The 26,720-nt window shown below is 35.5% G+C and overlaps 1 protein-coding gene and 2 long non-coding RNA genes across 4 annotated transcripts in view; 2 read left to right on the top strand and 1 right to left on the bottom strand.

Moving 5' to 3' along the window:
- LOC117337339 (copine-3-like) overlaps nt 1–26,720 on the bottom strand; it is a 48,264-nt gene that overhangs the window by 15,247 nt on the left and 6,297 nt on the right. The window lies entirely within an intron of this gene.
- On the top strand, nt 7,346–25,745 carry LOC117337340. The gene is made up of 2 exons (XR_004534793.1): nt 7,346–7,740; nt 22,872–25,745. It is a non-coding gene; the product is annotated as an uncharacterized LOC117337340 (long non-coding RNA).
- LOC117337341 lies at nt 7,875–17,283 on the top strand. The gene is made up of 2 exons (XR_004534794.1): nt 7,875–8,111; nt 15,636–17,283. It is a non-coding gene; the product is annotated as an uncharacterized LOC117337341 (long non-coding RNA).

Here is a 26,720-nt window from a genome sequence, read left to right as displayed (position 1 = left end):
TGTTTTCTGTTTTTATCAGATAAAGTAGAATGTGAAGGGGCAAATGCTTACCTGCATTATTTTTAATTACATTTTTGTATTAATTATTCAAAATCATTATTATTATCATTATTTTTTTATGTATAATATTTATTTCAACTTTCATGCTTTAGAAAGTAAAACTTGAAAAACTCTGAATACATGTGACTTAAAACCACATGTTTACTGAAAACTGTTTAAAGAAGTTTCCCTCCAAATTACAGATAGATTGTATACAGATACTGGAGGGCATTATTATCATGGTTTTACAACAAACTACAGGAGTTATCTCCCTTACAATTTCATCTATCCTTTCCCCGACTTCAAAACGTTCTGTCTTTTCAAATTACACTTTGTATGGAACCTTAAGTTATGATCAAGCTACAGTACAAATGATAATTATATGTACCTTGTAATATTAATTTAAAGGCCAGATTTCATTTATGATAACATAACAATAGGCCCTTGTAAACTCAGATGGGAAATTATTTATCCTGTTGACGACAGCCTGGCAACCAAAAAATGCTGTCCACACAATTGATCAATCTGCTGGTGTTAAGAATTTTTTCAAATATTTAAACAGAACTGCAACAAATATTGATGGGCTTATTACCTGAGACACTGGGCTTATTGCAGAGTAAATACAGTACATTAGCCAGACGTAAGGAATATATATTGTCGTGCTAATTAGTAATGGTCGATTTTTTTATAATGATTATATCATCGTCTGCATTCCTGCCGTGATGATCCATTCTGTCCAATATAATAGTTGTATGTCGTTGTAGTGACAACCCATTTTTGACATGTGCTATGACGTCTGTCTTCCTTAGTGACAACCCAATTTTCACGTATGATATAACATTGTCTGAATGTCCTCTATTGATGTCCCATTGATATAACACTGTATGTATGTGTACGTGTTGGGTGTGGTTCAGTTACAGCCTAGATACAATATTTATTGATAAAACAATCCCGTGTCAACATTTACACCCATTCAGACAGGAACGTAACGTTGATGTAGGTACTTGAGATTCATCGATCAAAAGTATAATAATCTTAAGCCTATAACCTACACCCGGTATATTGCTTCAGTAAAGCTGTTCTAAATCAAATATTGGCTGTACACTTTTGTAACAGACTATAATGAATTAAATTTTTTTCAAACAAAGATAAAAAAAGTACTCATTTTAATAAAATGTTTGCACTTCAATAATTTTTTAAAGTACAAATGCCCCACCATTTGGTATTTGTATAATAAGGAAATTGTATTGACTTTAAAATTCAGACTTGAATGTGCTGTTCAATTAATTTGTCTGTCTTTTGTACAATCTTTGCACCCAGGAAGTGATCCCATACATTATCCTTCATTGTGAGCATAAGTTAAGGGATCAGCATGGATTTTCTCTGGGTACACACATCCCCTCAAATACAAATAATCATGACTTAGCATTATCCATAACAACAAGTGTGAATATTTCAGGTTAATGGAACCTGTTTGATAATCGTTGTAAAATTAAACTAGAAAATATCTGTAAGACACATTTAATGCCCCTACTCCTACGCAACAATGCATATTGACTCAATGCAGAAGGGGTCAAAAGTGACCTTTGACCCTTTAACCTTGACAAACTGACCTGAGCTGTTGACAGGACATAAAACAATACAAAAAAACAAAACAAATGACCACCAGATTCAGAACAAGATGGGACGGCGGATGGACAGACATGGGTAGTGCTATATATGCCTCCCATCCCTCTCCGTCATGAACTGGCATGGGCATAAAAAGTTAAGGTAGAATTAATATCTCACCACTTTTTCTACTTTATACAGGTCTTTGTTTCATTGTTTTCTTTTTCGGCATAGCTGTCTAACTTTGTTTTGGCCCCGGATATGACGCGACAGGTGGCGTTACTGGTCAAGATGAAGTATGTGATTGGTCACTGGTCAAGATGAAGTATGTGATTGGTCAATGTAGCGGTCAATGCAAAATGCAGATATGCAGTTAAAAACGAAACAAAGTTAAGATTGAATGCAAGCTAAATAAGTGGATGTATCTTTTCAAATGACACATTAATAAAATCATATTCCTGATTGAAATGAATTTTGTTATCCGTGCTGAAACGCATTAGTTCGTTGATTTATTTCACCAGCAGTATTACATTATAACCACCAGCATTAAAACTATGCCGTTTATCTTTTTTAAAGATATTTCTTGTTTAATCTATCTTTTCTCTGTATTCATTAATGGGGATATTTATAGGGCTGTGGCTAGAAAATTTCAAATTTTTCCCAATAATATAAAAAAATGTTGCAGAAAATTATCAACAAAAACCAGTTGTATAATGGATCAAGGTGGAGAGTATAAAGTCACTGTGCTAGCTCAGGCTAGTTTTAGTTACACATGATAGAGGATGTCCGCTTGGAGAGTGGGAGTTCAATAGTTCAAGCATCTTTTCTCCTTCCTTATAATTACGTAAGTAAAACATCCTGGGAGTGAATCCTAGTAGTGGAGCAGTGTTTCGTGAAAATAAAACCTATAGTTAAATAATCATTTCTTTCTTATATGACTCTTTATAACAGTAAATAAGGAAGTAACTCCAAGAAAGAAAAAAACAAGTAAATCTGAACTCTTCTTTCCTGGAGATAGAGCAATAATAGTGCTGGGGACAATACTGCCTTAATATAATTCCACAAATCAAACTAAATGTTAGAGATGAATTTTATCACTAGTTGGACAGTCTACTGTCTGCTTTATATAAATAACTATACAGGGATCAACATTATATGACACATGGCTGTTTTGTTAATTATGTGATGTCCCTAACAGCTATATACTTCAGGACTGCCAATGAATTATAGAAATACCCTAGACATCACCACGACAAGCCTCATTAGAGGCGTTGTAAACAATTAGGTTTTTGTACAAATGTCTAGAATTGAGTACAACACGTGACCTTGGCATCCTTTGTGTAGGACAAATGGCATTGTTCCATATATATGATGGTAACAGAACTTTAAACTTGAACGTATTGTAGGACAGTCTGGCATTACAATACCGTATGACGTGTAGCCGTGGTAGGAGTTCTAAAATAGCATTTAGCACAATTGTAAGGATTGGGAGACACACTGGGGCTATTATGGGAATAATATAAAACAAGAGATCCCAGAGGGATCTTGGCGCCCACCATTGAATGATCTTCATAGGTTCCATGTCAGATTGATCTTTTCTCTACTTTTCCCTTCATTTTACTAATCTGTGCAAATCGAGACATCCCTCCAGTACTTTTCAAACAAGGGAATCCTAGCTATATAAGAAAGTTGAGATTTAACGATAATGGCTGTTTGTTTGCCAGGTTGTTTTCAGGACAGACTGGTCCAAAAATGCAATACAAGGAACCAAGGGGAACCTACTTATGAAATTTGAGAAAGATCCATTCAGTACTTTGAGAAATAGAGATAACAAACTTCAATTGTCAAAATCCAAGATGGCGGTCTGTCAGCCATGTTGTTTTCCGATTGGTCTCAAATTACAATATGCATAACTAGGCACCAAGGGAAACCTTCATATGAAATTTGAGAAAGATCCCTTCGGCACTTTCTCAGAAATAGCAATAACAAACTTCAATTGTCAAAATCCAAGATGGCTGCCTGTCGGCCATGTTGTTTTCCGATTGGTCTCAAAATGCAAAATGCATAACTAGGCACCAATGGAAACCTACATATGAAATTTGAGAAAGATCCCTTCAGTACTTTCTCAGAAATAGCGATAACAAACTTCAATGGTCAAAATCCAAGATGGCTACCTGTCGGCCATGTTGTTTTCCGATTGATCTCAAAACGCAATATGAATAACTAGGCACCTAAGGGGGCCTACATATGAAATTTGAGAAAGATCCCTTCAGTACTTTCTCAGAAATAGCGATAACAAACTTCAATTGTCAAAATCCAAGATGGCTGCCTGTCGGCCATTTTATTTTCCGATTGGTCTCAAAACGCAATATGCATAACTATGCACCAAGGGAAACCTACATATGAAATTTGAGAAAGATCCCTTCAGTACTTTCTCAGAAATAGCGATAACAAACTTCAATTGTCAAAATCCAAGATGGCTGCCTGTCGGCCATGTTGTTTTCCGATTGGTCTCAAAACGCAATATGCATAACTAGGCACCTAAGGGGAACCTACATATGAAATTTGATAATGATCCCTTCAGTACTTTCTCAGAAATAGCGATAACAAACTTCAATTGTCAAAATCCAAGATGGCTGCCTGTCGGCCATGTTGTTTTCCAATTAGTCTCAAAACGCAATATGCATAACAAGGCACCAAGGGGAAACTACATATGAAATTTGAGAAAGATCCATTCAGTACTTTCTCCGAAATAACGATAACAAACTTCAATTGTCAAAATCCAAGATGGCTGCCTGTCAGCCATGTTGTTTTCCGATTGGTCTCAAAACGCAATATGCATAACTAGGCACCAAGGGGAACCTACATATGAAATTTGAGAAAGATCCCTTCAGTACTTTCTCAGAAATAGCGATAACAAACTTCAATTGTCAAAATCCAAGATGGCTGCCTGTCGGCCATATTGTTTTCCGATTGGTCTCAAAACGCAATATGCATAACAAGGCACCAAGGGGAACCTACATATGAAATTTGAGAAAGATCCCTTCAGTACTTTCTCAGAAATAGCGATAACAAACTTCAATTGTCAAAATCCAAGATGGCTGCCTGTCGGCCATATTGTTTTCCGATTGGTCTCAAAACGCAATATGCATAACTAGGCACCAAGGGGAACCTACATATGAAATTTGAGAAAGATCCCTTCAGTACTTTCTGAGAAATAGCGATAACAAGAATTGTTTACGGACGGAGGGACGGAGGGACGGACGGACGGACGGACGGAGGGACGGACGGACGGACGGACGACGGACCACGGACGCAGGGCGATTTGAATAGCCCACCATCTGATGATGGTGGGCTAAAAATGTTGCAGAAAATTATCAACAAAAACCAGTTGTATAATGGATCAAGGTGGAGAGTATAAAGTCACTGTGCTAGCTCAGGCTAGTTCTAGTTACACATGGTAGAGGATGTCCGCTTGGAGAGTGGGAGTTCAATAGTTCAAGCATCTTTTCTCCTTCCTTATAATTACGTAAGTAAAACAACCTGGGAGTGAATCCTAGTAGTGGAGCAGTGTTTCGTGAAAATAAAACCTATAGTTAAATACTCATTTCTTTCTTATATGACTCTTTATAACAGTAAATAAGGAAGTAACTCCAAGAAAGAAAAAAACAAGTAAATCTGAACTCTTCTTTCCTGGAGATAGAGCAATAATAGTGCTGGGGACAATACTGCCTTAATATAATTCCACAAATCAAACTAAATGTTAGAGATGAATTTTATCACTAGTTGGACAGTCTACTGTCTGCTTTATATAAATAACTATACAGGGATCAACATTATATGACACATGGCTGTTTTGTTAATTATGTGATGTCCCCAACAGCTATACTTCAGGACTGCCAATGAATTATAGAAATACCCTTAACTAGACATCACCACGACAAGCCTCATTAGAGGCGTTGTAAACAATTAGGTTTTTGTACAAATGTCTAGAATTGAGTACAACACGTGACCTTGGCATCCTTTGTGTAGGACAAATGGCATTGTTCCATATATATGATGGTAACAGAACTTTAAACTTGAACGTATTGTAGGACAGTCTGGCATTACAATACCGTATGACGTGTAGCCGTGCATAGGAGTTCTAAAATAGCATTTAGCACAATTGTAAGGATTGGGAGACACACTGAGGGCTATTATGGGTCAAATACCATCATGGTTACCACAGGTATTCATAAAGATATTTATTTTGTAAATCATAAGCCATTTTACAAAAATTATGAAACAAGTTGCGAAGTATTCAGGGTGGGAGGTTACCAGATCGAGGGTATAGATAATAAGGATATGAGGTAGTTAGGGTCAATTCTTATTTTCTGTGTAATGGTTAGAGGTTAGTTTCTGAGTAAAGGTCAGATGTGAGGTTCAGAGTTCCGGAATAAGGGCCAGTCTGTGCTGTCCTTGGGCAAGACATGTTACCCTAATTGCTCTGGATGCCATGAGATATGGGCCTCTCATATATTGTTAAGTGAAGTAGTCACCAACTATTACAAGGAGATCCTGCCTCAAAATGATCCTGGCTGTCCACAGGGTGATAAACCCTGCAAACAAACAAAATCCTGAATAAGGGTCAGATGTTATTAGTCAGAGGTTTTAAGTTTCTGAGTAAAGGTCAGAGGTTACTTTCTGAGTAAGGGTCAGAGTTTATAGTTTCTGAGTAAGGGTCAGAGGTCATAAGTTTCTGAGTAAGGGTCAGAGATTAGTTTCTGAGTAAGGGTCAGAGGTTATAAGTTTCCGAGTAAGGGTCAGAGATTAGTTTCTGAGTAAGGGTCAGAGGTTATAAGTTTCCGAGTAAGGGTCAGAGATTAGTTTCTGAGTAAGGGTCAGAGGTTATAAATTTCCGAGTAAGGGTCAGAGATTAGTTTCTGAGTAAAGGTCAGAGGTTATAAATTTCCGAGTAAGGGTCAGAGATTAGTTTCTGATGAAGGGTCAGAGGTTATAAGTTTCCGAGTAAGGGTCAGAGATTAGTTTCTGAGTAAAGGTCAGAGGTTATAAGTTTCCGAGTAAGGGTCAGAGATTAGTTTCTGAGTAACGCTAGAAGGTTATTGTTTGCGGTAAATGTCAGGGGTTATGCTGCATGAATATGAGCTTAGGGTATAATACAGAAAACTTCAAATTTTTAATGTTAAATGCTTTAAAATTAGTACAATAGCAGTGAATATTTTAATGGTAATTTATTTAAAATAAAATTGAAATATTCTGGCCGATATGTATATATATTCTTCTAAATATGTAGTTGCACCAATCGAGCATAATAATTGGTATCAGGGTCTGCATGGTTTCATCAACATTCCTTTAACTTAAGGGAGCTCCTACCTTAAATTCAAGAAAAAATCTTTGGTGGTAAATCCAATAACGTTTTCCTATGGACAATTTCAATTTAATGAATTTCCTCAAGTTGAGGAGTATTGATGAAACTCAACTCAGGTATTCATATTGATAACAATGCTGAGTTAGCTTATAACAACAAAGTCAAATTTTAGCTGTTAATTTAAATCTATTGACTGAAGCAGTCACACTAAAATCAACACCTTACAAGAAGTACATCTCTGATGTATACATTTCTGTGTACAACACTTCTGTATAATCAAATATAGAAATTCAAATGTGTACTTAGTGTTAGTAGATATTAGGACTGGTCACTTTTGTTAAACTGACCATCATTGAAGGTTCAGTGAAGTATTGACTTATGAGCTTTAACAGTGACCACTGGCTAGCAGGCTGACCGCTGGCTATGTAAATATTTAAGGGAGGGGGTCTGAAGCCTGTATACATGTGTACACACTACACCCATATTCAGGTCAGGTCTATTTACACACTGTATACCCTATGTTCCTGAATTTTTCCAGATATGTGTGTTTATTACACTACAGTGTAGAGACTCGGTGTGTACCGTGATATTTGGGCGTGGCAGTACTAGGGGCTTTACAGTACTAGCGTGACTATCTCACCATCGTGGACTCTTTATAGTGATTTGAGAACTAGTGGATAGTGTTTGACTTGCTTGAAGGAGGACGGTGATATCGTTGGACGCAGGTAAGGTAGGTATCAAGTGTTTATATTTATTGATGCCATGACGACTGTCGGAGGACCCGCCCCGAAGGTATCCCCATAACTCACTGGTCCGTTTGCAGTTATAGTCCTGTCAATAACCCTCCATTGATGCTTGAATATAATTATATTAAAGTTTGTATCAGGGAAGTTTACCACTCAACTGCTGATTCTCAATACTGCCTGACATCACTGTTCAGCAGTCTGTCCACACATATCCCACCCTGGGATCTTACCCTGGGTTAATCCAGACTTAGGTACCACTGAATCGCTGTTAGTGGTTTACTGTGAGGGAAGCTGCTGATGTGATAGAAATATATTTTATATGTGTGGTTTTAAATCCAGTCTGTAAGCAGGTAAGATACTATCGATAATCTATATTTATGTTTCATTGATTAATTTCTACCTGAGTGCCTTTCACCATCACGTGATGCTACGACTGCTGAGAATGTCATGTTGAGATCAATACCTATTTACAGAAAACTCATAATTATATCATTTTGTAATTATTCATTTAGCAGACATTAATTACTACAGAATATCGCAAACTATTTTTGAGTTTCTATAAATAGACATAGTTGTTATATTCAGATCATCACAATTCATTTACAAAACATGGATAGGGATTATGGGTGAAATAACTTGAAAGTGCTTTAATTTCAAACATCTGTGTGACAAAGACAAATATTTATTACATCTACGTGACTCGGACAAAACAATTGTTTCTGTTATGATTTTAACTCCCATTATTAATGTTAACTAAAATCACTGCAGCATGAAAAGTAGGCCAACATTGTCCTGCAGTAAACTCACATTCTTTTCTGAGAAAATATTTTAATGCGTTTGCGATGCAACAGAGCAAGCACAAGATTAATTCAATTAAAATCACTGCTTCCGTCCTAACTCTGGTTGACCTCATGGTTAACGCTCGATCAACCAATTGAGCTAAAGAGAAGATCTCTCTAGCCATGTGGTATATATTGCAGCTAGTATTTACCAAGGTTACAGCAATTTGGGCTGATTACAGGATAAATATGGTACTGTAACTTTAGTAACAGCTGGGCACTTGTACAGATCTTGTTGCTAGATATCTTCATCAGATACAATGGCTTTTCTCCATCATATACAAATCCATCATCAATACCTGCTCCATGTTACACACAGAGTAACAGATGGAGGGGTTAGGAGTAAATCTATTGTCTATAATCTGAGGATAAATACAAATCTATATAGGCATATTTATACTAAACATAATTTCAGAAAGAATCCATTTCCCCAGGGAAAATGGACATGTTTCTTAATATGAAAGATCCAGGGGTTGAGAAGGACAGTAGGTTTAGATCTGCAACTCCCTGCAGCCATCCTGCCCGCCAATTCTCAATGGCCTATAGAATATTTAAAATCCTACACATACCATTCTTCTTTTTAATGAAACAGATTAAGTTCTTACAGAAGCATTACTTGAAGCAGTGATGATAGAATCGCCCATAACTAGACTGAATCCCTAAAAATGGTGATATTTTTAGAGTGTGGATGTTGCTCGTTAACTGGACACCTGATACACAATGTCAATGTACAGTATGAGCTTGTGTGCTTCTTTACGCTCTATCTATCATTTCTACATCAGAAACATTGGATGTGTGAACTTTCTGCACTCTGTTCCTGAATGACTACTGTGATGATGATTTGAACACATGTGCTATGTGTACAACTTGTCAAGCATACATTTTGACGTATGTACTCTGTGTACAGACATAGAGAATACAACCAAGTCACATCGACTAGAAAGAATTTTTTTCCTCAATATGCTTGAAATATTGGTTGCTATAGAAACCACATCAGTTGTTTATAATGACTGGTGTCTGACCTTAAATTCACAGTCAATGATGAGGCTGGTAATTTACACAACATCACGACTGTATTATAATTAAACTGTACATGCTGTTCACCAGTTAGGACATCGATAACATTCCTCACAATGCTACAGTACATAATTATACACTCATGCATGCATAGTACCAGGTTCTGTGGTGATAAAACCACTGTTCCATGGTGATGATCGAAATTGAAGGTTTTAAGGCTGCACATGCTCAGGCTTACAGCTCAAGACTTTTCACAGGTATCCTATTTAATCAAAACCTACATTAGAACATAAGTTCTTTCCATGTTTAGTAAGAAGGGTTTTTTTTCCTCTTACTAACTGGCTTTTGTAAATTGTTTTCCTGTTAAATTTATTTTTTTCTTTATGAAAAGGACAATGGATCGAATCTGAGTATTGGAGCCATTCTGTTTTTCATGAAAAGAAAACCTATATTGCTGAAATACTAACTTTTTATAGAAGCAACTCAAAAAGGCTGGAGAAAGTATATACTTTCTTTGTTAGAAATACAGTATACAGTGCTGAGACAATTTACTTTAAAACACATATTACTTTCCTCCTTAAGAATAAACTTTATTTCTCTAAAACTATATAAATCGATCTGACTTTTACAATAGGCAGTTCTCATTTTACATAAGGCATATAAATTATTTTCATCCATTAGTTAGCTATAAATGAAATTCTATCAATAGCACATGTACTATAGTCCATGGTCATGTTTATTTCATTCCACACAAATACAAGAAGTTGTCCAGTATAAATAGCCACAGGAAATTCAATGATATCTGTGATGACAGAAATCTTTGAATATATTAGTTTAGTAAGGAGCTTGACACTAGTATTATCAAACTTATCAGTACTTCTATAGAGTAAAGAGATAGCTAGAGTGCTGAAGTCATCACACTATAACACCTAGCCAGGAAAATATGACATTTAGAGCTTTATCTTTGTTTGTTTGGTGAGTTTACCACTCTGTGAAAAATCAGGGTCATTTTGAAGTGGAGGTGTCTTTGTAGTAGCTGGTGGCTACTTCATTGAACAACATATTGATTCATTGGAAGGATTTATCACCCAGTGAACAGTCAGGATAATATGGGAGTGAAAATCTCCTTGTAGTAGCTGGTGGATACTTCAATTAACAACACATATGAGAGTTAATCACCTTGTGAACATTCAGAGTCATTTTAAGGTGAAATCTCATTGTAGTAGCTGGTGACCACCTTGCTCAACAACATACAGGCGATTCACCATAGGTTATTGGGATGAAGTGTCTTACCTAAGGACACTGTTGCAACATACAGGAAGGTCTGTGATCTCAGCTTCCTGAGAAACAGAAACTAACGTAGGTCGAGATTGAAGTAGAGATTGAACGCACACTTCAGATCTTTGCCTACGGTTGCATTATGTGATACACTACAGTCTGATCTACGACAGTCCCTTCATCATCGGATACATAACAAGACAACCCATGTAGTGTATGATACATTTTCTGTATACAGATGCAAAACAACTCTACTGAATTAGGCCAGTACACAATGCAGATGCAAAAGTTGGCAACATTTCTGAGAGCAAACGGTGGAAACTTTAAAACTGTCTTTCAATTTAATTTGCCCCCTTTCTTAAAGCAATATATTTTCAGGTCAGTTTTATTTCCTTTAATTAACATGTCTCCTTTACGTCTCGAATGATATATATCACAAGCCTATTCTACAACATCATGGCTATAACTGTCAAACAAACTACTCTCTTTACTTCTAACATACAAAACAGTTTTATGCATTATATGTTTTTGCTATTGTTAATTTTCTTATAGATCATCAGTGAATTGATGTCTTTAGGGAATACTGATTCCACAGATATGTATTTATCTGGTAACATTTAGCCCACTCACTTCTATTAGAATTTAGTCAAATGTCATCACTGAATGTCTAATAAGCCCATGTCTGGAAATAAGCCCACATACACATGTAGCTCTATTGCTTTTCAATAAAATGCCAACACCAGATGCTACTTTAACTGTGCTACAATAAGGCCAGTCTGCCTAATCTGAGTCAAAGTTCAAAGTAAATTTACATCCTCACCAGGGCATATTTCAGGATAAAATTGGTATAAGGAGCACCAAAGTAGGATATTCCCTCATCATGACTTGTATTTTCAAGTAAAATAAAACCTACAAAATGAGTACACACAAAAATGCTATGCTTTACAGTATATAGATCCATCTACTACAATTCCATTTAGAAATATCTGAGAAACAGATTTGTCATATTTTATTGAATTCTAGGTTGCTGTTTCTGGACCAGGTTCAATTTCATACAAACTAATAATATTTTAGTTTGCTCTTAATCTTTTTTTTAATAAATTGAAACAGCTCTACTGAAAAGAACTCAAAGGGTTTTTAGGCAACAGCTGTGGAACATCCATAATCTAGTGAGCTTCATCTCTAGCACAAACAGCTGGATTGTTAGCTCAACATTATTATTAACACCTAGAGAAGGAGAGAAGATCCTGAATTAAGATGGCTAATTAATCCCCTAAAACATTGATAAACTGGACGTTTTAATCTTCTAAAACATTATATAAGCTGGATGTTTTCATCCCCTAAAACATTGATATGAGTTGTATGTTTTAATCTCCTAAAACATTATTATAAGCTGGATGCTTTTATCCCCAAAAATATTGATATAAGCTTGATGTTTTAAAATAGCAAAATAATCAGAATCACAGTGACTGGATAATGCTAAACTCTATATAACAATATACATTTCAGCTTTGAACTGCCTTGCTAATGTCTTTATAGTGGATATGAATGACAAAGTTTTGCAGGGAAACTAAATGTATTGCAACTGCCTTGCTAATGTCTTTATAGTGGATATGAATGACAAAGTTTTGCAGGGAAACTTAATGTATTGCAATTATATGACCATAAATACCATAGCGATGTAGTTAAGTGTCTATATCTACCATTATCTTCACCTTTTACTGTCCTATGTAGATTCTCATTTGATTAAAACTCTAATGAGATGTTCATTACCGATAGGAATAGCATGTAATAAATCCCTAAGCTGGGACAGTCATTTGGCAGTGAAATGTGGCCGTCCCCATGGCTACAATTATGACATCATTACAGGAGTGCAATGGATTCATATTGTGGCAATGTGATGTTTAAATGTTAATATAGATATATGAACACAAATAGTTTGGCCAAGCCTACAAAAATCTGTCTGTTTTTCTCCTTGTCAGCTACGAAACTCACAAACCGTATTGGGGTCTCAGTGACTAATGTGTGGTTGTTTTAATACAAATGTACGTCATATGGTTAATTTCTTTTGATAAACAGACAATCAAATTATCCCCAGAGAGTTCTACATACAGATGTAAAATTATTCAGGTATTTAATAGGAAATGGTGATATGGTAAAGGCCTATTAGAGTATTGTATAAGACAGGTACACTTTACCTGGTGCCCCCAGGTAAGAATGGATGAATAGAAACTAAAGGCGTTGTCAATATTCTGTTCATTTCTATAGAGAACTTTTATTGCTTCTCATAGCAGAAAAACAGTGTTCAGAAATACCAATGTATAATAGGTTCAGGAAATTCAAATGATTACCCTAACATTTGATTCAATACAAAAACGCTTTTCAAAGTAAAGCTTCTTGAAAATACATAATTTATTTTCATTAGATAGAAAGTGCTAGCACATTCATACTTTGAAAAGTTTGGGGTGTGGTGGGATAGGGGTGGCCACAGATTGGGGTTGGAGAAAAGGGCTTGAATTTTTCAAAATTAAAGCTACTCACAGTAGAAGCAAACACAATCTACTGAAGCACATGTTAGCCTTCTTTACCTAAAATCTTAGTTGCCATAGATACAAGAGGCAGGGCCATTTAACACCACCCATACACACACACACACACACACACACAGGTGTCTGGGGGTAGTATAGCATAGAAAATATGAATAAGAGGACTTATATATATATAACATATGATACCTGTTGACCTCGTGGTGAAACTTCCCTATCAAATCATTAATTCTGTCCTAACAGGAGAACTTTCATGGCCAAGCCAATATACAATTTGAAACAGGTAATTAAATCTCATTTAAAACCTTTTCTACACAAATATGGATTTGATGACAGTGTCAACAACATATTCTATACACAAATGTAAATTTTACTATACAGGGTCTGGAGGGAAATTCAATATTTTTCAATCAAATAGTCATAATGAATCGGAGTGGCGTGAATTCAAGGTCTGACTCGTGGTTAAAGTTGTTATACGTCGGCTGATTCAATCTGAATTCTAGTTCTTCAGGCCCCCGGGTCTAGCTAGTCGACTGAAGAGTTTCAACCAGGCATGTCCTATATCTAAAACTAGGTAAAAACTGTGTAAGGTCAATGTAATCACTTTGATGTCTTCTGCCTTTTTATACCTTTGAATAGTTTTTTTATTTGGCACAGAAATTCACTTTTATAAAAGAATTTAATAGTGTAAAGTATAATCACTTAAAGCATACAAATTATCTAAAACACACCAAACAACACTTCTCCACTAAAATCTCTGTAAACCTTTAAGTGTACAATACCATTAGCAGACTCTGTATAATTAATGTGACCTATATATTGGCAACCTATCAAAGACCATGCTAACAGGCTTCCAATATATCAATATGTAACATGCAAAATTATAAAGTTGAATTTTTTTTTATAATTTTAATATTTTTTTGACAGTGGAGGTCTAGATAACTTCTTGACTGCTAATTACTTGCAAAAAAAATTGATACATTCACGGCAGTATATTTGATGTACCCATGCACCCCCACCCAACCCCAGATCGGCCCATATATCAGACACTCAAAACAATATTTGCATACCTTGGAGTAAATGGATTTGTTTACCGATACATATCAGCTATAGATGTTTGCAACCTGCCATGGTAATATTTGTACACAAACTCACGCCATCCTATAACACTGTAGTGAACTAACTGACAGGCCAACAATACTCCATTTGAATAGAAAATAATCAGATGGCAAGAACATTTCATAAAAAAAAAAAAAAATAATAGTTATCAGGTTTATAAAGAAAAAAAGAAAGGACTTTGCTTGTAACAGAGTTTCCTTGAAAAAAAAGATTTCGATCAACACAAAAATATTAGCATTGTTAGGGAAACATGAAATAGACATATTTTTAGGGGGCCTAGCTTATAACAGCAGTAAAATTTAAATTAGCATCATTAAAGTGTTGAGAGCAACAGATGTATTCTCAAGAAAAGTACATAAAATTGCGTGTTTTAAATCTCACTTGTGGTAAATCAGACTTTGACCATGTCAATTTAAATCAGGATTATGTCACAGCAAACAAATCATAAACATGAGAAGGATCAAATCTCCATTGATGCTTGATTAACCTCAAAGTGAATGTTGTTTACAGTCGCATAGCAACAACAGATGACAACAGAGAGTATAGGGTAGCTGGGTCCCCCGTCTATTTTAATCAATTTCCCATTAAGACATCCGACATCTGACATCCTATATACAATTTGTATGTCCATTGACAATTTTAGCGGCTGATGACAAAAAGACACCTCTGTGTCGACACATGTGTATCGATATTCTAAAAACATGTATTGTTCAGAGCTTGATGAGCTTATCGTATTTCTCTAAATGAGATAAATTCAGAATTTAATCTTGACTTATATGTCGCAAAAATTTCAGTATTTTGTAACAAAATCTTAATCTAAAATCTGAAAATTTTGATTAATTTAAAATAAATCTTATCAATCACAAAAAATGAAGTCCTTTGTATCAAACTATAATCTGAAATCTGATACATAAAATTTTATCTGTTTCAATTTTTGAAAAACATTTAGGATTAAATGAAATGTTTATATTTTTTAAAACATATCAGTAAGTTAACTATCCTTGCATCAAATGTGTAAATGTTGCTGCATCATTATACAACTACATAACACTTGTTTTTCTCTTTCTCTTTTCAGATATCTTGTTATAGACGTTGCTAAGCAACAGACATGGGTTTAGGTGAAGGTCAAGGTGAAGGTCAAGGTGAAGGAAAAGGAAAAGGCGATTTATGTCCTGGAATACTGTGGGGAATCGTATGGTTTCTCATCCTGTGGTTCCTGGGATGGCCTATAGCATTTTTTGTAGCTTGGTTGTATATACTCCTGCTACCATTTTCGGCCTGCATTGAGCCACTGAAGGGAGTTTGTGAGGCATTGCTCAAGGTTGTAAATCTGCCTCTGACATGCGCGGAGAATATGATCGCCATGAAGCCCCTGTGTGGTGGATAGATAACTTTCAAGGATTTTAGGTGTTCTAGTGACGATATAGTAATTATTACATGTTTATAAATCACGAATTACAAAAATTCAAAACACTGATGTTGTCTCCCAACACAGAAAATCTTTATGAACAACTTCGGTTTATCTCGGATGATATTCAAACTGACCTGATCTGCTCATTCAATGTGTTTCAGAAACCAACATATTATAAATAGTCAAAAATATTTCTTATTCAGTTAATTATCCATACATGGAAGGTATGAACTTCTCAGTTTGATCAATAACTTAGCATCCAAACAAATGATAAGACTTGTGCCATCAGTTATATTTGTACAGTGAACTTCAGTGTTACTTTACTGTATAATGATAATATTACCGATCTGCTGTCTACTTTAAATATGTGGCTTCATTTTTCATAACAATTCTCAATAATTTCCTAAGTATTCCTGTTGTCAATTTTGGCCATTTTGAGACAAACTGAAGTGAGATTGTGAGGCTTCACTTTAATCTGCTACTGACGTGCATGGAGAATATGATCACCATGAAGCCCCTGTGTGACAGATAAATAAGACAAAATCCAATGTTGAGGATTTCCATAAGAACGCATAGAGTTAAAGAAAGTCTGGAATTTCTGAACATCTATATCATTCTTTTCTGGAAAATCTTAAGCTATGTGGAGTTTTCTTCAATTTCAAACTTTTTCAAATCTGAGAGCAGAAATAATTTATTCAAGTCTGTTATTTATTTATTTATTTACAACAAGAAATAAGATATTATTTGTGTCTAAACACATACTTGATTTCAGTTTGAGATAAAACGTTATACTACAGTAACCTTATACTGTTAAAACTGTACATCATACAACATGTAATAAGTTGCGCCATGTTGAGATGATGACTAAATTTCTCAACCACTTAAGGATGTATATATGATCCTATCAAAGGCCAGTCAATGACGAAACATATCCTGAATAAATATCAAAACATCAGGATTGCTCAGGATTATTGCTCATCCCTACCGAACTACAAAACTTCTATACACAACGACCGTAACAGCATGATGGAGAAAGAGAAAGCTACCTCCACAACTATACAAAACAGGCACTATAGATTAATTCAAAACATCATACACAAAATATTTACACTTCATGAAAACCTCTGTATCTATTCCTTACGAAGGACAAGCTCTGAAACTAGTCGTTTAAGATATTAGCAAAATCACTGAATTTTGTACAAAGGATTTATTACAGGGGTTTACAGGAACACACATCTCCCCTAAAAGAGCTGTATTATTATAATTACCCGGTAGTGATATTTTTCAGAAAATAAATTATTTATGATAAGAATCCGTATTTTGTTTTGATGTAAGTCGGTGGTTTCCTGTCAGTCTGCAGGAGAGCAGTCATCGTTGTAAGTTTTGATCTCAAGTAGAAAACAGCCATAAAACTAGCTTTTAACACAGTATACACAGGGACCCTCACAGTCATATAGATTAAGAGGGCCAAGCAGAGTAAAACTATTTCAACGGAATACAATTCTGGGTCATTGAGAAAACTCCTTCCAACCATCACAGATTAAAAAATGCCCTGAATTGATATTCCACATAAAACCTTTCTCCATTACCAAGAAAATTATTGGGGTTGTATTTCATTTTTTTTTTTTTTCAATCTTGATTTCAAATTAAAACTTATGCATGTATATTGTTTTGTCAAGCCCACCCCAATTGTATTTTTGTTGGTGCACAGTGTGCTCATCAGGTCAAATACGGTATCGGATATCCAGCCCATGATGGGGTCTAAGGGGACTTAGTACCACCAATGAAACCAAATATGTTGAATAAATCTGGCACAACATGCTCAGAACCATGTAATCACCTTTTCTTAATCTTCAGTGGTATCCCTAATATTCCTCTACCCAGACAGGTACTTATAAGCCGAAAAATAGATTGTTGCCGTGATCTGTCAATTTATGACAGACCAGTCGTCAACCTGTGTCAGTGCTTACACAAAGCATACCAATCGTGTACTTGTAACGGTACACAACGGTCGACAGGTAAATATCGCCCACACAAACAACATGACTACAATCTCATACCCATAAAAATATATTGCAGTGTCTCACAAGATTTAATTTTTGTAGAACACTGGTAACATGGTTATGTCAAGATTTGATAGGTGTTGACAAAATAAGTCAGAATTCTGTATAAACCCATGAGTAATTTCCTACAGAAACCTCTGCATATTGAGTGGTCAGGTGGTGCATTTAAATCAAAGCACTCTCACCTAAATTTTCCAGTACTATTTACCCCGATCGGCTATCATTATTAAAGATAATATTTCTGATAAATCAAAATGCTTATAACAACTCCTCTGGGGTTCAATTCCCTAACTAGACCTAAAAAAGCTATGGGGACAACCATTGTCGATGATGGGGAATAACACATCTGCCAAAAATACTTTTTTTTTCTCTAAGATTTCCTCCTACACAATTAATACTGACCATAAAATGCTTCTAGCAAGGCAAACGAGTGATTAACACACAATGGCTTGAATTATTTCATATCTTTGTTTTAAAATAGAATCAGTTTATGTTATACAACATGAGTTAGCAGTATATTTTTAGTAAGAATACACAGTAGGGGAGTTGGGTGGTCTAGTGGATACTGGGCTCATCCTTCATCAAGACAATGTGGGTTGTCTCTATGTACTCTGGTTTCCTCCCACAGTGAGACCGAACATTTGTTTCCATCTGGACCAAAAAGCTAAAATGTTAAGTGACATCAGTTGCAGTATAATACTTGCATGTAGCAACTAGAGATTTGTTGTTGTGAACAAAAACTTATGTCCCCCCCCCTTCCCCCTTACTAAGCAGTGAATATTTCAAAAATTTTGCACTTATTTGACCTTTGAGGTCAAGGTCACAATGACCTAACAGCAGCGCATTACGCAAGTTTTTTTCAAGATATCTGTAAACGATTTAGAAGTCATGGCCTGCCACAGTTATTTGACCTCTGACGTTCAGGTCAAGGTTTTAATGATCCAATGGCTAAGAAAGAATTATAGAGCAATATTCATTAAGATATTGTTAATGGTTTAAAAGGTATTGCTCAGAAAAGAATTATTGGGAAAATTTGCACTTATTTTACCATTGATTTTGAGGTCAAGGTCACAGTGACCTGATGGCAGTGTACTTCTTATCACAGAAGAACCAGAGGAACCAGAATTGGTACTAATTCAATGTCTCCATTCAAAGGTGACGCATATAACTTGTGATCATTTTCTTCAGTTTTTTATAGCTGAAAACAGGCTTCTTCCCTGAACAAGTGTTGTTTTTTCCCAAAATAATAAAAGGGTGGAATATTTATTATTTCCATTAAAATCCATCCTACTATATCTCATGAGTTAATACTGGCACAGGCTGAAAATATTAAACTAGTAAATAACACTGCTCACAGCTGTCCGACAGAAAATCTACAAATATGATGATTGACTTCCTGTTTTCCATGGTAATTAAGACAATACTTTTGCTTGATTGTTTTCCTTAACATGTTGTGTCCAGTTTAAGGAGTTATCTACTGTATCAGATGTTTTTAGACAAGTTTCTTCTGTAAACACCAAACTAAAGTCCACAATAAAAAGGTTCTACTAAAGTGTCCAGATTGAAAATTTTCTACTCTACACAAACCAAAGTGTCCAGACTAACAAGGTTCTACTGTACACACAAACCAAAGTGTCCAGACTAACAAGGTTCTACTGTACACACAAACCAAAGAGTCCAGACTAACAAGGTTCTACTGTACACACAAACCAAAGTGTCCAGACTAACAAGGTTCTACTGTACACACAAACCAAAGTGTCCAGACTAACAAGGTTCTACTGTACACACAAACCAAAGTGTCCAGACTAACAAGGTTCTACTGTACGCACAAACCAAAGTGTCCAGACTAACAAGGTTCTACTGTACACACAGACCAAAGTGTCCAGACTAACAAGGTTCTACTGTACACACAAACCAAAGTGTCCAGACTAACAAGGTTCTACTGTACACACAAACCAAAGTGTCCAGACTAACAAGGTTCTACTGTACACACAAACCAAAGTGTCCAGACTAACAAGGTTCTACTGTACACACAAACCAAAGTGTCCAGACTAACAAGGTTCTACTGTACACACAAACCAAAGTGTCCAGACTAACAAGGTTCTACTGTACACACAAACCAAAGTGTCCAGACTAACAAGGTTCTACTGTACACACAAACCAAAGTGTCCAGACTAACAAGGTTCTACTGTATACACAAACCAAAGTGTCCAGACTAACAAGGTTCTACTGTACACACCAACGAAGTGTCCAGACTAACAAGGTTCTACTGTACACACAAACCAAAGTGTCCAGACTAACAAGGTTCTACTGTACACACAAACCAAAGTGTCCAGACTAACAAGGTTCTAGTGTACACGCAAACCAAAGTGTCCAGACTAACAAGGTTCTACTGTACACACAGACCAAAGTGTCCAGACTAACAAGATCCTACTGTACACACAAACCAAAGTGTCCAGACTAACAAGGTTCTGCTGTACACACAAACCAAAGTGTCCAGACTAACAAGGTTCTACTGTACACACAAACCAAAGTGTCCAGACTAACAAGGTTCTACTGTACACACAAACCAAAGTGTCCAGACTAACAACGGTTCTACTGTACACACAAACCAAAGTGTCCACACTAACAAGGTTCTACTGTACACACAAACCAAGTGTCCAGACTAACAAGGTTCTACTGTACACACAAACCAAAGTGTCCACACTAACATGGTTCTACTGTACACACAAACCAAAGTGTCCAGACTAACAAGGTTCTACTGTACACACATACCAAATTGTCCAGACTAACAAGTTTCTACTGTACACACAAACCAAAGTGTCCAGACTAACAAGGTTCTACTGTACACACAAACCAAAGTGTCCAGACTAACAAGGTTCTACTGTACACACAAACCAAAGTGTCCAGACTAACAAGGTTCTACTGTACACACAAACCAAAGTATCCAGACTAACAAGGTTCTACTGTACACACAAACCAAAGTGTCCAGACTAACAAGGTTCTACTGTACACACAAACCAAGTGTCCAGACTAACAAGGTTCTACTGTACACACAAACCAAAGTGTCCAGACTAACAAGGTTCTACTGTACACACAAACCAAAGTGTCTAGACTAACAAGGTTCTACTGTACACACAAACCAAAGTGTCCAGACTAACAAGTTTCTACTGTATACACAAACCAAAGTGTCTAGACTAACAAGGTTCTACTGTACACACAAACCAAAGTGTCCAGACTAACAAGTTTCTACTGTATACACAAACCAAAGTGTCCAGACTAACAAGGTTCTACTGTACACACAAACCAAAGTGTCCAGACTAACAAGTTTCTACTGTATACACAAACCAAAGTGTCTAGACTAACAAGGTTCTACTGTACACACAAACCAAAGTGTCCAGACTAACAAGGTTCTACTGTACACACAAACCAAAGTGTCCAGACTTACAAGGTTCCATTATATACACAAACCAAGTGTTCAGAATAGCAAGGCTATGTTGTCTTCAAAGCAAACCGATTTGTTTTTTTCATCAAGAACACAATGAAAACCAATACATACCCAACAATAAAAAGTTACAGCAAAATCATAGTCAAGGATCAGAGGAGGAAGTAAATAATAAAAAAGTTGAAAATTGTCAACAAACAATAAAGAATACAAACATTAAAGGCTTGCTGAACAAATCAAAACCACAGTCTGATGAACAATTTGAAATAAAACAAGAATATGTCTATAACTATATGGTATAAGACATGAATGCCCCTCTCCTATACAACAATATGCCTCACGTAGAAGGGGTCAAAGGTGACATTTGACTGTCACCTTTACTTTGACCCTTCAACCTTGGCCATTGTTATAGCCACCAGAATGTGACTGGGAATAGAACATTTAAACCAAATCTGTGGAGGGGTTCTCAAGAAATGTTGTTAATTTGTAGCAGGGCAGAACAGGACACAATGATTTCTAAAGGAATTCATACCACGTCTAAGGAAGGAACTTAAAAATAAACTAAACAACATTGAACTACATGTATTCAAATGCCCTGAATACAAAGAATGTTATAAAGGAGAAACAGGAAACCAGTTACAATCTGGAATCCAGGTACACACAACATTTATATACACCAGGATACAGGGAAATCAAGCTAATTAGTGATATAATATGAAAATAAACAAGTTCATATTATGATAACAATACAAATTAATTTTCATTTCCTTTTGATAGAATACATACAGACACTACCAGGTAAGAAGAAATATTTCATCAAATTATTTAATTAAAATTTATTTAAATACTTCACCTGACATTGGTATAACATCATCATACTGATGACATCCTTATGTGTTGTCAATGTGTCGCTACATCAAACTAATAGTTAAGAATTAATACATGTGAATACTGAAGTGTTGGGAGAGTATATCTGAAGCTGGTAAGCTTTTCTCTCTAACCTTGAGGTTAAGCTTTCAGAAAAAGAGAGGACTAGGTCATTAGGTCCAAACTCTGATGTGGCAGGGCATTTTTAATTACTCCTTCTTGTTACAGATATGGTGCTGTTAGATTGACCAGCTTTGTCAGAGCTAGAAACCTCAAGGGTTGTGGTTGTCTTTGGGGAGATAGACTTTTTGAATGAAGTAGTGTAAAAGTAGAGAAAACAGATCACTTTACTAGGTCAGGCTGATGGGAATTTCTCTTAAGTTTATGGTATCATTCGAACCCATGACGTCCCTAGTTTGAGCCCCAGCATGACTTGTTTTTTTTCAATAAATTAAAACAAAATGTTTCCATAGCTTAACATAGTAACAAATTTATACAATAAACAGAAAATGTTCTTTCTTTCAGCATCATCAACTTCTCAAGAACAAAGAAAAGAAAAGCTGAGTTGAGAGAAGAATGGGTTTGGGTGAAGGTCAAGGTGAAGGTCAAGGTGGTGCTGATGCTGGAGGCCTGTGTCCAGGGTTGCTGTGGTCATTTTTGTGGTTCCTGATCCTTTGGTTCCTTGCATGGCCCATCGCCTTCTTTATTGCATGGCTATACATCCTGTTGTTGCCGTTCACCGTATGCATAGAGAACCTTAAGGGTGTATGTGAGGCTCTCCTAGGTGTCGTCAATCTCCCTCTCACAGTCACTGAGAACATGATTGCGATGAAGCCTCTCTGTGGTTAGGTGTGCAAGGTCAAGATTTTCAATTTAAGTGTACTTAACCAATCATAGGAGGAAGGTATCGACATGGCAACATCTATGGTGGAAGAACACTGTGTGAAACAGCCAAGGCAATTTTTTCTTTTTTCCCATGGCAACATCTCGATGTCATGTAGACATAATTACTAACTTTAGGTGGAATTAACGAACAATTAACTTAAATTGGATTTAACTTTACATTAATATGACAACATCAATATCAATAGTTGAAGAAACATCCAACAAGGACCGAACGCCATGGCAACTGTGTTCTATAGTGGATTAATCACTGACAACATCTCAGGTGGAATAATAACACATTTATGACATCTAACATTAAATTAAATCACCATGACAACATCTTAGATGCCGATGGAAATGCACTTAAACAAAATTGTTTGGATCTGTGCTGAAGAAATTTGGCGGAGGAATAATATGGGAGAGAAAGGGAGGAAGAAGAGAGTGACAAGTTATAAATTGATCTGTAAAATAAAGGCAAGCTATACCAGTGATCTCACACTCAATGGTTCATACAAACCATTCAACAATATGTGTGACAACTTGTTAAGGTGCTGAAATTATAATAAGATGCAATTTTTGTATTTAAAATCAAGTATCACTGATGCCTTATATAAAGTCATTTCATTTTTATTTTCCTTCTTGGTATAATCATTTCACATAATAACCTTGTAATATAGAATTATATGGAGTATAGTCAAACCTGTCTATAAAGACCACTCAGTAAGTAGCTTTTATATGGAGATTGACATAGAGAATCATGAATGGCTATCTAATATGTGGAATTTATTTATCAAATTCAATAATTCAATATGTCATGAGCATTTAGGCTACTGACAAATAAATCATTTAACGTGTTTAATAAATTCATATTACATAGGCACAAGTGTCAGATAGCGTTTATCACATAACTTGTATTTATAAGATTAGAAGTAAAAAAACTTTCAAATTTATTTCTATATAAGAAAGGCAACTTTAGACTTTGACAGTATAAAGAGACAATCATGCAATGTCATATATTTACTGTGGCGTCATAACTATTTTTAATGTCACAATATTGTTATTACACCTGTATGACATTGTAGATCAGGCCAGTTATGTGATAAAATTAATTGTGTTACACTTGGAACTAAAGAAGATGGCTTTTACGGACAGGTTTGTGTTTTTGACAGACTTACCTGTATTTTTATACAGTTTTATATGAAGTATTTTCTAAATATAAAGAATGTATATATATAATAATCCTACCTCTATGAGTCCACAATCTGCCAATCTCTTCAAAGTTATTTCTTTTGTGTTTACATTATTATTTCCTATTAACCCTTTCACCCCTACTGACCATATTGGACTTCAATTGATGATCGAATGGAAGAGTCCACTAAAGATTCTTAGGGTTGAAAGGGTTAAGACAATCTTTAACTATTAATTCCATTCTCTCTGTTAGTAAACCACCATTTCATGGCCATCCTATCAATTAATCAATTCTCCGTGCTAACAATCCAAAATGTTCTCATCCCCACAAATGAATGAGGCTTGATTGTATTTTAGTACAATGTATCTGAATTACTGTTTCAAGTAAATATACTGTAACATATATACTGTAAAATCATTTATTTTTGTAGGGCTCACATTATCTGTATTCTTGATCATGATTATTTGACCAGAATTATTTTTCCAGCAAACATAATCACAGAAAATAGCACTTCTCATAAAATTGAAATATTAGAAAAACAAATTTTGATTTGTTTGAAGCACAACAAACCAAACTAAATATAACAGTAATTAGAAATATACCAAAACGAATATCCTTCTTCCAATCTGTATCAGCTGGGTTTTTTTTATCTCATAATTATAAGCTTTTTGAAGTGATAACAAGGAATTGAATCTTTTATTCAACTACACTAATACCTACAATACAGTCAGATAATGCATGCTAATTCAAAATAATTCACAAAATATTGAGTGAAAGACATTTTCAGTGTATTTAGATACATATGAAAATTAATTTCATACCGTATTAATCCAGAAATAATTGTATGCCTGGGAATAAGCCTACTCACATCTGTTGTAGTTTTAGTAAAATGCTATGTCTGGTAATAAGCCCACTCTGTTGTAGTTTTAGTGAAATGCTAACAAATACTCTTTTATATTGGTCTGTGAAAACACTTCCGTGTCTATTCTAGTACAATAGTCAAAATGCTATTTAACTGTATTATCCTGTAATAAGTCCACCCCGTGTTTTTGTTGAAAGTTCACATACTTTAGTACAGTAATTTAGTTATATTTCCCTTGTGTTAATTAAAATTTCATAATATTGATATCTACCCGGTATGAAAAGAATGCCAAAATATCCTACATGATGAGCCATGCAACTCTAGCCAATAGCCATTGATCAATCATTTTACATAATCACTTTCAATATTTTTTTTCATTTTTTTCTTTTTTTCACTCGCCAAATGATCTGACATCTGTCTATATATATTGAAACTTTTTAATTAAATGTAAGTTAGCACTATCTACGCATTGTTTGTTGTCATTACACATTGCATTCATAAGGGGCCCACAGGGCCTGTATAGTCCTTCATTGATTAAATATTAACGGGTTTCTGCTGAGGAAACTAGAACACGGACAGGTCACCAAGGGCGCCATGCAGAAATATATCATCGATAAATATATAACCATCGAAAGTCATCTGCCCATACTGCTCAGGTTGACATTTGACATCAGAACTTCAAAAGTAATCACAAGAGTCAACAAGCTTAATGTAAACTATCAGTTTTTTTGTGTGTGTTTGCTTGCTAGGTTTATCGCCACACGAACATTCAAGGTAATTCTGAGGAAGAGTCTCCTTGTAGTAGCTGGTGACTACCTCATTGAACAACATACCAGAGGCCTCATATCACATGCCATCCAGAGTACATGGGGATGTGTCTTGTAAAAGGACATAACTCTAAAAACTCTAAAGGGCAGTCTGTGATTTCAGCGTCCATGAGAAACACAAACCGCTAAAGGTATGGATCAAACCCACACCTCAGAGCTTACATTGTCCAATGCTCTAATGACTGAGCTATCATGGCCCTTTAACCTTAATGTGACTTCAAAACTCAGATAAAAGTCATCGAAAGAATAGACATGAAGCCATCATCTGAATCACACCTTAAATTATGAATCTTTATACATGTATCAAATGTTTAATTTTTTAAACTTATTTGATTTATATATTTTCAAGAGTATGTCACAGTCATTGATTTGATTAAGTTTGATAAACACTTCATTCCAGGAAGCTACTTGCTGCAAAATATCATTAGACTTGATCTTTAATATCTAAAGATATATTTGACCTCTGTGACTTCAAAATTTATCTGGAGAATTCATACCCAACAAGAGAGAAAAAATGCAAATATGGAGATCTAATTTGTTTTGTTACTTAAATCTTGATTACAACCTGATTTACTCATCAACACAATTTAAGGATAAAACCCATTTGACAG

Source organism: Pecten maximus, chromosome 11, assembly GCF_902652985.1.
Source record: "Pecten maximus chromosome 11, xPecMax1.1, whole genome shotgun sequence".
NCBI classification, from domain to species: Eukaryota; Metazoa; Mollusca; class Bivalvia; order Pectinida; family Pectinidae; genus Pecten; species Pecten maximus.
The sequence above is the reverse complement of the archived record's forward strand: the minus strand, read 5'-3'. Positions and strand labels throughout refer to the sequence as shown.